The sequence below is a fragment of the Suncus etruscus genome, chromosome 20, assembly GCF_024139225.1.
Source record: "Suncus etruscus isolate mSunEtr1 chromosome 20, mSunEtr1.pri.cur, whole genome shotgun sequence".
NCBI lineage: Eukaryota > Metazoa > Chordata > Mammalia > Eulipotyphla > Soricidae > Suncus > Suncus etruscus.
The window spans coordinates 9,356,452-9,372,780 of record NC_064867.1 but is presented as its reverse complement, the minus strand read 5'-3'; positions in this window follow the sequence as shown (position 1 = coordinate 9,372,780).

Sequence of the window (16,329 nt, the reverse complement as noted above, 5' to 3'; positions counted from 1 at the left end):
CTCATGAATTTTAGATGAAAAATGTATTTTCAAGTCTTCCCCACCCAGGTTTTTGTATTCATATTGTTGTGCAATTACACTCTTGTCATAGGAATATAAACGTAAATATACTATATAAATACAAATAAATCATTTCAGGTAATTTCAGAAAACTTCCTTAAAATATCTGAAACCTATCCTGAAATTGTTTGCTTTCATTTTTTTTCTTCTTAATGACTGGAATTGCAGATATGCTAACTGGAACCTGGGCCACTCCATTGAACCATGAGATTAACTTGGAAAGGAGAGCTGTTTTTTTCCACACAATCATGTAAAAGAAGACTGAGGTACTGAGAATTTTATGAGGCAAAATTATCCCCTAGATCTAGACTGCATAGCTATCTAGGTGAATGAGAATGGAATAAGAAAATGTTCCTTGTTGAAGTCATATTTATACAGCAAACAAAAGTTTATGTTTGCTTGCTTCATCAGTTTTAGAAATTATACTATAATAGATTACCCTTATAGTTCTTATGATCCTTTTTTTAGGGAGCTGGCTCCCAAACAGTGTGAAGGTAGATTAGGAGCTACATTGTGCTCAGTTAAGCTGCTCAGTGGTCAGTGCCAGGACCCTAGAAGGCAATGCTGCTCAGGCCCTGTGATCCAGGGACCACTGAAGTCATGCCTAGAAGTGATCATGGGGTCCAGGTACTGGAGTACTGGTACTCCATGGTGCAAGTAATGCACTCCATAGTACTTGGGACCTCAAGAGCTGGTAATGAAATGGAAGACAAATGGTACAGTCAGGCACTTGAACTACTGTCTGTCCACTGGCCATATTATTAACTTTCTTCAGGCTCTACTCCTCTACATTCACATCCTTCATAGAAATAGACTCCTACTAAAATATTCTATCTAGAAATTCTTGATATTTGCAAAATTAGTAGAGACTAGAGATGTGTCTTTTATGTACAACCATTTGTTTTTATCAGGATTAAACTATGCCTCCTTTTTGTTCATTTACATAGTTTTTCTATAGCAATTGCTAATTCTTTCACACTGTAAAATATTATCTCTCAGTTCACTTCTCAGTCCAAGAAAAGTTACAGAGGATCTATTGAATTTACTATTTTTTTAGACTACCCTGTCAGATTCTTGAGTTCCTCTGCCTTCCAGCCTACAGCATAACTACTTCTTCATGCTCCCTTTCATTGTTATCCACAATTCACACTAGTCCTGTATGGTCCTTCACACCAGAACCTATGTTTCCTTAATGTCAAGTCTTGCAATTTTTTGTCATTTACCATTGAGTGATGCTCCTACTAGATAAGAAAGGAAGACTAGGTACAAAAGATATAGTACAGAGGGTTGTATGAAGGTCTTGTATGAAGGTTCTAATCCCTGAGTCCCACCAGGACTAACCCCTTTTGTGGCCCATATCATAATTAAATTAAATTAAATTAAATTAAATTAAAAAAGAAAAGGAAGCCTCAACGGTAAGTTGCATTTAATATCTATTTGGTGGGACACAGATACATGGAGGACCACAGAATTTTACATAATTAAATGCACCCAAGGCCTAGAAGAAATGATGACCTAGTAGATCATCTTTTCTACTTCCTGCAACAATTGTGCTGCTGCTGCACAGGAGTGTCGCCAAAGGATATATGGCAGCATGGGCACTTTGGTAGAGTGGCATGTGGTCATTTTAAATATCAATACTATAAAGCAAAACGCTATTTCAACAATATTACCCAAACTATAATTTTAAAACTGCTAAGAAGAATATAAGCAAGGCTGGACACCGTGTCCAAAAGGGGCCTTGCCAGAAACAATGAAGAGGCATGACTGTTGCACCTAGATACAGGAAATTTAAGAACCTCAATTTGTTTTCTCATAAATATCCTGCCTTTCAAAAGCTTCAACTGTGTTGCTTTGCTCCCCAAGAGCAGGTGATAGATGGCACTCAATGACATGAGTGAGAAAACCTGTGTGCAAATGCCCTAGAATTCATTGGGTGTACACCAAACCACAGGCCATTTTTACCACAAACTGTCTAGCAATGGTCAATGAAATGAACAGATAAAACAACTGAGCCAGAAGAGGACCATCCTGTTAGCCCCTGGGAGGAGCCTGCAGACATGCCTGAGCTCTGTCTTCTGTACCCTGGTTTCCTAGTAGCCCTCAATAAAAATCACCACCAGGAGACTTCAATGTGCCACAAAAACTCCATCTCAGGTTTTCTGCATTTTCTCATGCAAACTTGACTGGGTAGCTTAGAAAGGCTGTTTTGCTCTAGGTAGAAAATCAGCCATGATGAATTAATCCAATACACTTTCTTGTTTTTTAATTTAAAATTGGATCGAGGTGTATTCGCTGAAGGCAAACATACAAGGCTCAACAAAAGGGAGGGAGAGGTTATTTCATTCTACTTGGTTCTCTTCTGCCCAGAAAAATCAGGCCAGTGATATTATTGCAGTGTGTTTTCAGCACCATCGGCTAAGCAACTGAGAAGACACTCCTCAATGGTTTTTAATTGTATTAAGAAGTCTATAAGCCATGTGTGACCGGCATGCTCCATCCCTCAGGATTGCATGACTGCTGGTAGAACTTTTTATTTAACATTGCAGTAACAATTATATGAAAGACTGCAAATGTTTATAAGTTTTAGAACGTAACTGATGTGGAGATTCAATATTCCTCCACCACATCTCTATGACCCTTCTCTTCAACTCCACTCCCCCTGCTTAATTTTGACTTCAATTCTTTCACACATTTTAAGGGTTGTTTTCCACTAATTAGTAGATATTCTTTTCTTTGTTGCATGTAGTACATATAAGTAAAATTATCCAGTGTCTTTTTTTCTCTTGCAAACATTTAACATAACTCCATACAGTTCCCCCCAAGTTGTAACAAAATGCAAGATTTTCTCTTTTCCTATAACAGTACTATTTCATTGTGTTTGTGTGTGTATTTATACATAATAGATGTCAAATACATAATAATTCACTCATCTGTTGCTGAAAACTTGGGTTGTTTCCAATCTTGTCTATAGTAAATAGCACAAAATAGAACATTAAGTATACATATATGTTTTTGAATTAGTGCTTTTATGTTCTTGATATTGATGCCTAGATTATAAGGAAGTTCTGTTTTAAAAATTTTTGAGAAATTTCCATCAAGTTTAAAGCAGTTCACATTCCTAGCAACAGTAAAATAAAGGTTTGTTTTTTTACCCACACCCCAATCAGTACTTCATGTTTATGAACTTTTTGATATAGACTATTCTCACTAGTGTCATTGTCACTTTGAGGTTCATTAACCTGATAATTGGTGATAGGAACATTTTTTCACCTGTCTGTGATCATCTATATGCTTTTATAAACAAGTATCTGTTCAGCTCTTCTTCTGTTACTTGGTGGGGTTGTATTATATTCGCTCTTCATTTTAATAGCTTTATGTATATTGAATATTTTCCCTTTGATATATATGTGTGGTGTGAATATTTTTTCCCATTCAATGGGTTGTCATCTTATTTTAGTGATACTATCATTTATACTTATATTTTCCTTTATTTGTTTTTGGGTCACATCTGGCAGTTCTCAGAGCTTACTCCTGCATCTGCTTTCAGAGATTACTCTTGACAGGACCATATGGGGTATCAGGGATAGAACCAGGTAAACTACATACAAAGTAAATATCCTAGATAGTGTACTATCTCTCTGGCCCCTGTACTATGAATGCTTTTAGGTTTGATGTGGCCCCTCTTGTCCTTTTGGAAACCTTGGTATTATTTCCAGGTTTTAAAGGATAAAACAAAAAAGCTCATTCATTGGCTTCTTCTCATTCTCCTTCTGTTTATCTCTCTTGCATTGCCTCGAAACTTGAAATTGATTATACACTGAGTTGTTATCCTTCCAAATTCTGCAAGAAATTAAAGCAATCAACACATCTTGATTCTAAAATAAATGGGTGGAAGATAGTTTTCACTTAAGTTATATGTGTAGAAGAGGATTGCTATTGTCTTCTATATGTTAGTTTATAACTCTCTAAGAGCAAACTATTTAAAATAGAATTGACAAAACTCATCTAGTTATGGAATTTTTTATTTGGGAAAGAGGAAAATATAGATTTAGCTTTTATTTTATAGACTGTTGAGCTACCTAAAATTTAGATTAAAATAAACAAGAATAATATTAGAATTAGACTTTCATTCAGGCCCCTGGTCCCTTGGGTATATTTCTAGCCAGTCAGACTGGTTTTAGAGAAACCAGGAAAGTAATAAAGTTTTATTTTATTTTTTTGATAGCCTGTTGCTCTCCAGCAAAAGTTTAAGCCAAGATACTCATCACTTCCAGAGGACAACAGAACTTAGACAAGAACAGAGTGCTACATGTTCAGCTTTTGACATTCAAACATTCTGAAACATATTCAGAGACAAGAACTGTGAACACTATGTCTTTCATTCTGTGAGAACTGTGATTTTTTTTTGAGAGAGAGAGAGAAAGAGAAAGTGATTGATTTCTGGTTTCAAAGATTAAAAGCTTGTAAACTCAGAGGATCAGAGGACGAAGGAAAAGGATGTGTCCTGAGAAATTCAGCCATTCCATAGGAGAAGATAAAAGCTTTCAGAATAACCTAGAGACATATGTTCGATGACAAGATGACAAGAAAGAGGTGACTCTTCTTTTCCAGAGTTCCAGAAAGTAGGTAAACAGACATGTGTGAGATGCTAAAAAAAAATTGGAATGAATTTAAAATATACTGAAGGTTAAGAACTTCTACCCCAAATTCTGACTTCAGTTTGTCTGAGAGGAACCCCACTGTGAACTCTTTAAGGTCTTACCTTGAAGTTACCCTGTTATAACTAAATAGAGATAATAGAGTTTAGTCAACAAAGGTGCCTAGAATAGCACTATGGCTTTCATAAAGCTATACAAGTCCTTTTATCCTCCTGGAAAGGCCTAAAGAAAGGTCCATGCATGGGAAGGGGTTTTGCATCAGGAAGAAATGATATGTACACAAACACCTTGATGCAGGCCATGACTTATTCCATGGGTAACAACAGACTCCATAAGAAGCAAAAGATAAGATTCATATTTTATGAGCCAGAATGTGTGAGCTCAGCTCAAATTAATGAGGACAACCAATGGAATACAACCCCCCTTGTAGGCATGAGTTATGTGAGTTTTCCTTTACATATACTCACACACACACACACACACACACACACACACACACACACACTCCCCCCCACACACACACACACCCTATCCTGAAAATAAAGAGAAAATGGAGTGCCCCTGTCAAGGGAAATCTAACTTAATAAAGAGTTTCAACTCTGGATAAACTGAACTGAAAATCTGACTTGAATACTGCTTACAAAAATAAGAATCTGAATTTTATGATGGACCAAAATAAATGTCCCTACCACAAAGAACAAGTGGGGTTTGATCCCAGAGAGATAAAGAGAATGATACCTCTGCTCTTGCAAGTATTGACTATAAATTTTAGGCCCAAGTAAAGCACTTGGCACACCCAAACTGCTTAATGATATTAACTTTTTTTTACCTACCTATAAGTGGAAGAAATTAGACCCATACTTAAATAAGGCTATGAGCAACTATCTATGCTTATTGTCCTCCCAATTTTATTGGTAGTCATCCTAATTTGGAGATAAGGGGCATATGATCCTTACCTGTTCTTTCTATATGACTTTAGTAGACTGACATTATACCCAATGCTAAGACTTGTCATCATACACAACCTGACCATAGAGAATATTCTGGCCTCGTGTTTTTTTTATATAGGAAAGAGGTAAAACATAGTCTTTATCTTTAGTATGATTCCAAGAATTTTTCTTGACAACATTTGGAATGATTCTCCTTTGATTTGGGTTAGTAAGCTAAAAAATATAAGAAGAATTTATTTCTGGTGCTTTTAGTTTTTGCCTGGATAAAGAAGATTATGCCTAAAATTAAAGACAATAGAAAGAAAAATATTTAGAAAGAAAGACATCAATATGCATAACCTGTATATCTGGACCCACTCATGTTTAAATTTCTGTTTTTCTTTTCATCCACTAGCAAATAAATCTTTGAGTAGAGCATAAAGGTTAAAGGTAAGCATTTCCTCTGTTTTCAAAACAATAAATAAATCAGTTCAACTAAAAAGAAGAATCCCAGTCAGATTTCCAGGGAGTTGTGGAGCCAAATTGGTCTACCTCCCCCACTCTGTGCCTTTGTACTTCCAAAGCCCCTTGCAGTCATGCCCATGAACCAGAGACTTCTGCCATATCTGTGCAAGCAACCAATGCCATAGCTTCATGTAATTCTAAAAAGACAGGGCTAACCAGGAGGGGAAAAATGCATGAATATATGGGTCTTGCAGCTAATTGCAAGAAGGCCCCCAAAACAACCACTGATGCCATATGAGCTCATCAGCCAGCACAACTGGATGGCACCCCCATAATTTTAATTATAATTTTCCAGTAGTAATATGTAAAATATTAAATAAATGATTCCTACCTTCCACTGGGGAGGCTTTGGAGAGATAGAAAACTGATGACTGGGGCAAAGCAAATGCTACCTTGGTGGTGAAATATTGAATGCCAGAAATAACTGTATTATGGACAATTCTGTTTACATAAATTGTTCACATAAAAGGTAAACCACAGTGTTTAAAATAAAGAAATTTAATTTAAAAAATCCAAGTCAAATAACAGTGTAAGAAAATCTGAGCAAGTAGAGAGGAAATATTATGAAGGCTCTTAGTATCACATTCAATTATTTTATTTGAGTCCAAAAAAAAAAATAGTCAGAACAAGTTGAAGTACTAACGCAATGAAAAGATTATGTGTGGAAATTGATCTGCTAGCTATACCTAGGATTGATTTAAATAAAGTCCTTAACCTTAGATCCATGAACCTAGATGGAGAATACTTAACAGTTTTCTTTTTACTAATTTTTTACTGGAATGAGTCACTTTTTTCTCTATTGAATGTAGCTAACAGGCTGCAGTAGTATCAGCAGTACATACATATTTGTCAAGATAGAAATTATGTACAGTTTCATATCCCATTACAGTTGTTGGGGAGATATAAAAATATCATTTGCACTCATCACAGGTTTAAAATTATAGTTGTTACTGAATCTACTGTGGAATCTTGTTGTCTGAGGCATTCTAGTGAAGGTTGTATACTATTTTAGCATATGTTTGTGTGTGCATATTTTAAGAACTGCATTTTAATATAATTTGTTTGCTTTGTAATTCTAAGGATTTTAGTGTGTGAAATTGAATTTATTATTTGGAGGAGCTCTTACAAATCTTCAGATAAGAGAAGGGAGAGTGAGTCTCGAAGCTAGAAGACTAGTTAAGGAGGAGTTTAGAGCATAAAGCAATCACAAAGTCTGGGGGGTTTTGAGTGAGTAGGAAGCATGGAAGGCAGAGCACCTGTCAGGAGGTTTTTCAAATGTTTCAGTTGAGTCTAGAAGAGAAAATAAATCTGTAAAATCTAGGCAAGAAAATAGGATCTAAGAGAGTGAAGACTTCAGTTTTAAAACAAGAATAAAGGGGGACAAAGACAGTATTCCACATATGACGAAAGAAGAAAGATTAAGATGCAGAACTGGTTTGAGGTTAGCTTTGTGATCTGTTCAAAGGCTTCTCCAAGGAGATATTCCAAAAGAAAATAAAAAAAAACCCTGTAGGAACTCAGTTCAGAGGTCAGGTGGTCTGGGAAAGCATCTGAGGTAAACTTAAGGACCAAGGTGCTTTCTCCCTGGGACTACTGGATGTGGGAGGAACTACGATTCCCATTCTCAGACTCTTATCTACAATCAGAAAAGCATTCTTATTCTCAGGTAGTTTCTAGAACAAACTTCATTGACCCCAATAAGCCTGATGCTCATTCTGCTCAGAAAAGCATGGGTCAAGTGACCTCTTTGAATAGGATGACCGCACATCTAGGTCTGTTGGAAGAGTCCCCATCAACACTGATGCCCCATTATAATAATTAAGAGAGCTCCCATTCATTCCAGTTTAGGTGGCAAAGCAGAAGGTCACTCTGCCTAACCCTAATCACAGCAGAGAATGGATTCCATTAGGTTAGATAGAATTCACCTAAGCCTATAAATTTGATGGTGGGGGGTTCCCCAGAACAAAACCAGTATAGGTATTAGTAAAGAATGTGGGGCTGGAATGATAACGGTAGGGCATTTGCCTTCCACACAGCTGACCCGATTTGATCTCCAGCATCTATAGGGTCCCCAGAGCCTGCCAGAAGTAATTTCTGAGCACACAGCCAAGAGTAACCCCTGGAGGCCACTGGGTGTGACCTAGAAACAAACAACAGAATGTGGAAGCTGTGCCACAAAGCCCATAGATGTCCATCAGGACTGATGTAGATGCTATAAGTAAGAAAAGAAATTTAGGCCAGGCAAAAGTTCAGAAGCTAGTGAGCAGAGCATGTGAGTAAGCTGTGAAGCTCAAGAAACTGGTAGGAAGGGGCTGAGGAGAGGTAACTCAATTGTGACCAGAGCCTTGATTTCTTTATCCCGTATCTCCTGGCAATCTTTTAAACAGCGCCTGGCAGTTTTGTGTAGGTTTTTTTTTTTTAAAGACATTTTAATTGAAAGCAAAGCCTCAGAGACTATTGGCCTTGAATACAGAGAACAGTTTCCATAATGGAAGAAGACTGCTACTCCTCAAAAATCAATGTCTTTTGTGCATTGTGTGAAGTGTACTGTGAATGGCAACAACTATCTCAGAGATTCCTCTTAGGTGCATGGATTAGGATGTTACCGTTTCCACCTTAAATTGCTTCCATGTTACTTTGTTCCCAGAAGATTACCATGCATGACACAGCTTCTCGCCTCATTTTTAAAATTAATAATCCCTTGATCAGAAGGGGAAGATGAATATTCTTCTTTAGCCCTAAGTAACTCAGACTCTCTGAATTTTATTATTTTATTATTATTCATTTGGGTTTATTCCTGATTTTGTGCTGAGATTATTGCTGTCAGTGCTAAGGGGACCATATTTGATTCTAGATATTGGCTACAGGCAAGGCAAGCCCCTAACTAGCTAAGCGAATACTCCAGCCCTTCTCTGGATTGAATCTGGATTTAATTTAGGATTTAAATTTAGCCTATTAATTTCAGAACCAGATATGTAATATTCCAAGCCCATAGCAAAATGAAAATAGTCTCTCATTCCCAAATATTTATACCTTAAAACAACAACAGCAGAATATAAAAAGCCAGCATAAAGTTCTTCTGAGCTTGACTCTTTACACAGACACCACAATCCACAAAGCACAAGTTAGATTCCTTTTCTCCCTCTCCCTCCTTATACATCCTAAGATAAAATCTTTTGCACCTTCCCTTTATTAAGGTCTCTAGGACAGCTTGATCATTTTATTTGTAGGTGATGTCCCTGATAGTAAGCTTTGCCTAGTGCAGAATCTCCATTTAGCACATACTTTCCCTGCACCCATTCATTGCATCATTGCCCAATACTTTACACTCCAGGTCTGTTTAGAGTTTTTCCTCAGTTATTTCACACATTAGCACACGATGATACTCTCACTTAAATCTATAAATTTCATTCTTTTGCTCTGACAGATGAATAATGCCTTGCCTGTGTACAGGATTCTTCAGGCTTAGACCTTTTTTCTGCAAGTTCAGAGTGACATTATTTCACTATCTTCTCATTTGCAGTGTTGCCAAAATACAGTTCAAATGACAGTCTGATTTATTTTCTATGCAGCTTTTTTTTTTTCCTATCTTGAAGCTTGTAGGATTGTTCTCTTTACTCTTTACATTCAGAAACTTCTCCAAGATATACTGACTTTTATGGCTTTTTCCCCCTTCTGTACTGTTTGGTTCTCAGAACATTTTCACTCTGCAGACTAAGGATTTTTTTTTTTTAACCTCAATTCTCTCGCCAGCTCAGATAAATATCCTTTTATTACTTGTTTATGAATAAGTTCCCCTTCATTTGTTCTTTGCTACTTCGGGGACTGCTGTTGTTCATATAATAGGTCTCAGGGATCCGTATATAAATATATTTAAATTCTTTCTCTATAATTTCCTTCTCTTTGCAATTTTGCTCAACATTCTTGCTCTTGATTCTCTAGTACATGCCTCAATTGCTACTATTCTCTTCCATTTGTTTATGAACTTTTAGGCAAAATATTGTGATTTCGTTGTGAGATTTGTGGTTTGTGGGTGAATGTATATTTGTCTGTTAGGGTCAATCTCCTCTGGTGTTCACATTCTTCTTTCATTTGAGCTCTTGAAAATGACTTCCAGCTTCTTTATTTCTCTGAGGAGTTGCCTGGTCCTCTGCTTGTTCTTCTCTCTTGCTTAAGCTCTAAGTTCCTTTACCCTGGCTAAGAACACAGTAGTATACAAAAAAAAAAAAAACAGAAAAAAGGGAACAATATCCCCTGTAGGCTAACTTCAGATGGCAAAGGTGGCACATATCTGCAGAGAAATAAAAACTAATAATAAAATGATCTAGAAGCCAGTCTACCTTTTGCTTTCAGTATGCACTTCTATTTAAACAGCAACAAGGGAGCTTGGGAGATGGCGCTACTGATTGTATACATTCCTGATAAGTTTGAAGCTCTGTTTATTATTTAAATCTTTATTTAAGTACCATAATTACAAGCATGATTGTGTTGGGTTTCAGTCATAAACAGAACACCCTCTTTCACCAGTGCAACATTCTCACCACCACCACCACCCCCCCCATCTCCCTCCTCTCCTTCCCCTGCCTGTATTAGAGACAGGAATTCTACTTCTCTCATTCATTAGCATTGTCATGCTAGTTGTTAATGTTAATTATTTCCCTAACAGAGTTCACCACTCTGTGTGATGAGATTTATATTGTGAGCTGGTCCTTCCCGCCCTTAACTCTATTGTCTCTGGGATTATTACAATAATGTCTTTACTTAAAAAAAAAAAAACCATAGATGAGTGAGGCTATTCTGTGTCTATCGCTCTCCCTCTAACTTATTTCACTCAGCATAATAGATTCCATGTACATCCATGTATAGAAAAATTTTATGACTTCATCTCTCCTGATGGCTGCATAATATTCCATTGTGTATATGTACCATAGTTTCTTTAGCCATTCATCTATTGAAGGGCATCTTGGTTGTTTCCAGAGTCTGGCTATTGTAAATAGGGCTGCAGTGAATATAAGTGTGAGAAAGGGATTTTTGAATTGTATTTTTGTGTTCCTAGAGTATATCTCTAGGAGTGGTATAGCTGGATCATATGGGAGCTCAATTTCCAGTTTTTTGAGAAATCTTGATATTGTTTTCCATAAAGGCTGGACTAGATGGCATTCCCACTAGCAGTGAATAAAGAGTTCCTTGTTCTCCACATCCCCACCAGCACTGCTTGTTCTCATTCTTTGTGACGTGTGCAATCTCTGTGGTGTGAGATGGTACCTCATAGATGGTACCTCATAGTTGTTTATATTTTCTAATTATCTTCCTGATGATTAGTGATGTGGAGCATCACAACCTCATAGTTGTTATATATTTGTTTATATTTGTTGATTAGTGACGTGGAGCATTTTTCATGTGTTTTGTTGGCCATTTGTATTTCTTTGAGAAATTGTTCATTTCTTCTCCCCATTTTTTGATGGGATTAGGTGTTTTTTTCTTGTAAAGTCCTGTGAGTATATTTTGGACATTAGCCCCTTATCCGATGGGTATTGGGTAAATAATTTCTCCCATTCAGTGGATGGCTCTTATATACTAGGCAGTATTTCCTTGGAGGAGTAGAAGCTTCTCAGCTTACTGTTTAAATCTCTAATAATGCACTGTACTCAGGATCATCTAGTACATTCAGGTGTAACTCTGGTGGCCCCTAAGCATCACAGGACTTGAGCATCATCTTGTGTTTATATCCCAATGAGAAGAAAAAAAATGAAGGACAGTTTGTAATTGAGAATTCACAGAAATCATGAAGAAAGTAAGCAAGGAATGTTCTATCACTTAGTGACTGCTTTCCAACAGAGAGAATAAAACAATTTCAAGATTTCATAACTTTCCCTCTCAAGGTAAAAGCCCACCCATCTTTAGAAAGAGAGTTGTAAAAAATGTATTATCATAATATAATGAAAACAATCTTTTAAAAGTGACTATAGGCGATGGCGCTGGAGGTAAGGTGCCTGCCTTACCTGCGCTAGCCTAGGAGACGGACCGCGGTTCGATCCCCCGGCGTCCCATATGGTCCCCCAAGCCAGGAGCGACTTCTGAGCGCATAGCCAGGAGTAACCCCTGAGCGTCACCGGGTGTGGCCCAAAAACCAAAAAAAAAAAAAAAAGTGACTATAAAGACAAGAGAGATAATACAATATGCTGAGGAGATGAGGAACAATATTCTATCACTGACCACACTTAGTATGATCCCATTACTCAAAATGGCTGTCTTTGCTCCTAATACTAGCTCAGAACTTAGCATGTATTAATACCAATTTCTTATATTTCCACATTTTGAATAAAATTAGCTTAACAAAAATTGTAGAAGAATCAAAGTCATTATTTAGAACATGACAGAAAATCTCATAAGATACACATATATAAAATCATTCACTGTTCAGTACACAGCAGGAGCTTAATATGGGCATATGGAATAACAGTGAAAGAATGAAAAATCAATCATCTAATTGTGCCACCAGTGACTATATAACAAACTCCTTTGCTCTTGGCCTCAATTCCTAGATGATATGAAGAAATTAATGCAATGAACCTGATTCATATCAGCATTAAATAGATGGCACAGATCATTACATCAAATTAAGGGTTTTCAACCAGTCAAATAACCAAATGAGCAAATTATGACCCGTGATCTATTATTTGCTCCCAAATATCAAAGAATGCTGGATCCTCTTTTTCCTGGGACAGTGGTCACCAGACTGAGAAGGAAATTCCAAATTTTATTCTCCAGCGTCCCTGTCCATTCCTCAGAAAGAAATACTTGAGTCTTTTCACTCCCCATAAGGCACCTGCATCAAGATGGCAGCATTGGGAGCTACCTCAGCACTGTTTGACCATGCAGTCATCCTCAATTTAACTGAGCAGTGAGTTTTCCAGCCCCACAACCTTTGGCTAAGGAAGCAAATGAAATTGTTTCCTTCCAATCAATCAACCAGGCTTTGCTGAGTTTTCAGCTCCTGCCTATGAGGTGCTTACCACCTGTTGGGAGTGACAAGATTTATGCCCACAGAACAAAGAGAGAACAAAACAAATAGAAGCTGAGCAAACCAGACCACAAGTGATAGATTTTACATCTTTACCTTCTTTTTTACTAATGACAGAGAAAAGAATGTTTTTTGTGTCACAAGAAAGAGCTCAGAAAGCTAAAAATGAACAAGACCTCAACTGAGGGGACTCCAAAAAGCTCCAGAAAGGATTATTTCTGAATTGCAATCAAAGATAGGTTGTTTAGGGAGAAAAGGCAAGGATAGATTCTATAAAAACTCAAAAGAGAGCCATGAAAGAAATTTGTTTTCTAAAAATTCAAATGTTATCTGAACAGACAGGTATCTTAGAAGTGTAGACCAATAGTTTTCAGACATATGTGACTTTGAATTTCCTGCAGCATCTGTTAAAACATAAGTTGTTGACCTTACATGAAGAGTTTCTGATTCCAGAGATCTTAGTTGAGTTTTAGGATTTTCTTTCCTATAAATAGTTATGCTGTTGATCTGGGGACCACACTTGATCTTTTGTAACTTAATACTGATTCAGATGATTGTGCTTAAATGGACATTGTGAATATTTGGTCTGTTTACGTTACATATGATATACACTTTTACATAAGCTTCTGTTACCATGTAGGAAAATTATATGGGAAGTGAGTGGCAGTGTATAAGCAAGGGAATCATGAAAGAGGGAGAGAGGAAAGGAGAAACAAAGTGGTGTCACTATAAAATAGAACCTAACTCAGGGTGGCAAAATCAGACATCAATTTGTTCTAGGAGATCAAATAAATAAAGTACAAGTAGGAATCAGAAATAAGACAATTAATACTATTATATGCAGAAGAGTTTGGAGGATCGTTAGGGCCTGGAGCATCATGTTCAAAGTCATCTCTTGATGGTTGATATTCAAAGAGGTCCAGAATTTTCCAGTTCCTCCTTTTTTAAATTTAAAAAAAAATTATATATCTATGAGAATATCCTAATTAAAGTCAGTATAAAAACAAAAGAAGTCTTTAGGATCTTGGGATAACTTTTAAAATAATGGTATTTATAGAAACAAATTTATTAAAAGTATTCAAAATATAGTCGCCTTCAAGACACACTTTGGCACTCCTAATGAACATTGCAGGTATCTACACAATAAGTTATTTTGCTATGCAGATCATTTCAGATTTTAGTGTTCTAGGAGACAACAGTACTGATGATGTCATAAGAACGTTAATAAACTTTCACACCTTTTTAAAGTTGCCAATTACTAGAAAATTTTAATCAGAGTTTGATAACATGGACAATGTTGGGAAATGAGATTATGGGTATGATGGACAGTCACCTAATTAAGACCACATGATCCCAGACCTATTGGTTGTGATACTTCGGGACTTCAAGTAAACAATTCTCAAGGTAAGCAATTCTATAAACTCACCTAAGAGTCAATTACTCTCATGCCTTACAGCTTTTCTCAACTTGGAGTCATTTGGACATCTGTGGGCCTACAAAATATTCTAATGGGGACACAGATAAAAATTGAGTAACTAGTAGAGTTTGGGAGGAGGGTGGGCAAAGGACATTGAACCTACAAAAATTTGACTTCTAAGTAAATCAATGCCAATTTCGGATAGATTACAAGCATTGTAATTACAGATGAAGAAACTCCATTGCCTTTGCACTTCACTAGAATCCTGCATCTTAATGAGTCTAATTTGCTGTGGTCATTGTTGAGAAATATGGCCTAACTGTAGTTTCTAGATTGATGGTCCCCAAGCTTAAATAAGAAAAACTCTGAGCTCATACTGCTGAGAGTTAGCAAGAAATAAGCAGGACAAGAAGCTCATAAGGGATACAACTGTGTCTCACATTCAAGTGTCAAGAGGACTGGCATAGTCTACCTACTAAACACTGTTGACCTAAATAAATGCCTTTCAAAATGGAACACCCTTGGAGAACTGATCTATTTTCTTAAAAATATTTATTATCCTTTCTTCTCTACTTTTGTCCCCAACAACCTTGACTCTTCTTGCATTCCATCCTGTTTTCCCCCAGGGTATTTTGGTCTATGAAATGTAGTAATTTTAGATGTTAGATGTTGAGAGTTAATTTCAGAACTCAGTAATGTAAGGAACCCAACCTGCTCTTCATCTCTTTTCTCTAGGAAGATTCCAGAAAGAGAAAATATGTACAAAGAAAAAGAAGGCAACTGAGAAGTAAAGCATTAAAAATTAAGTAATGCTTTATTAATAACTGAAATAACCTCCCAAATCTCTCATATAAGGAATTCTATTAAAAGCTGAATTTGACTACAAAAGTTTCTCAATGATAAAAGAGTAGAGACTAATCAACTCTTGTCTATTTGTCTGCAATTTAGGGAGATCCCAAAATGCTCAGTTTTAGTGGTAAAGCCGAGACAGTTCTGGTCAAACCAGGATGAGTAGTTTACTGTCCCCTTCAATTTCTCTAAATATAGATATTTAAAAAAATAGGAAATCAGAGGCTATGAATACACATAAATCATCCACATCTTTAGAAACATGGGGGTAAATTAAGAAAAAATTTAAGAAAATATTGCTAACCTTAAGACACTAAAGCTCACCCACAAATCAACACAGTCAATCAGCACAGTAAATTATTCTTTGTTGGAAGTAGAGAATTAGAAGAGAACCAAAAAGGGCAGAAGGTGGGAGCCTGCTACATCAAAGTAATTCATTCCAAGGTAAGACCCTTCTTGTTATTATCTGTAGTCTACCATTTAATTATTTGTTAAAAAATAGATAGACTTATCTTACGTCAATGCTTCAAAATAATTTTTAAATATAAGCTTCTTTCTTTTTATTTTGCAGATCATTTCTGGAACCTAGTTACTCTTTGATGCAGTGAACTTTAGCTTTCTTAAAAAATCATATTTCTCTTCTCTCTTTCCCTTAGGTGATTTCACCATGAAATGACTTCATTCAGCAATAGTGTGTTAGATATCAGGCAGACAGTGCCATTCTCATTGATTGTCAGGAAAGGATGAAGCAAAAATAAGCTCAAAATGGAGCATAAACTCTATTTAAAACAATTTTCTGAGAAACAGTGATTGCAGAGGCTCTGAACCAGAACAGCTGGAGTGAGCTATTCAGTTCCCCTTTTA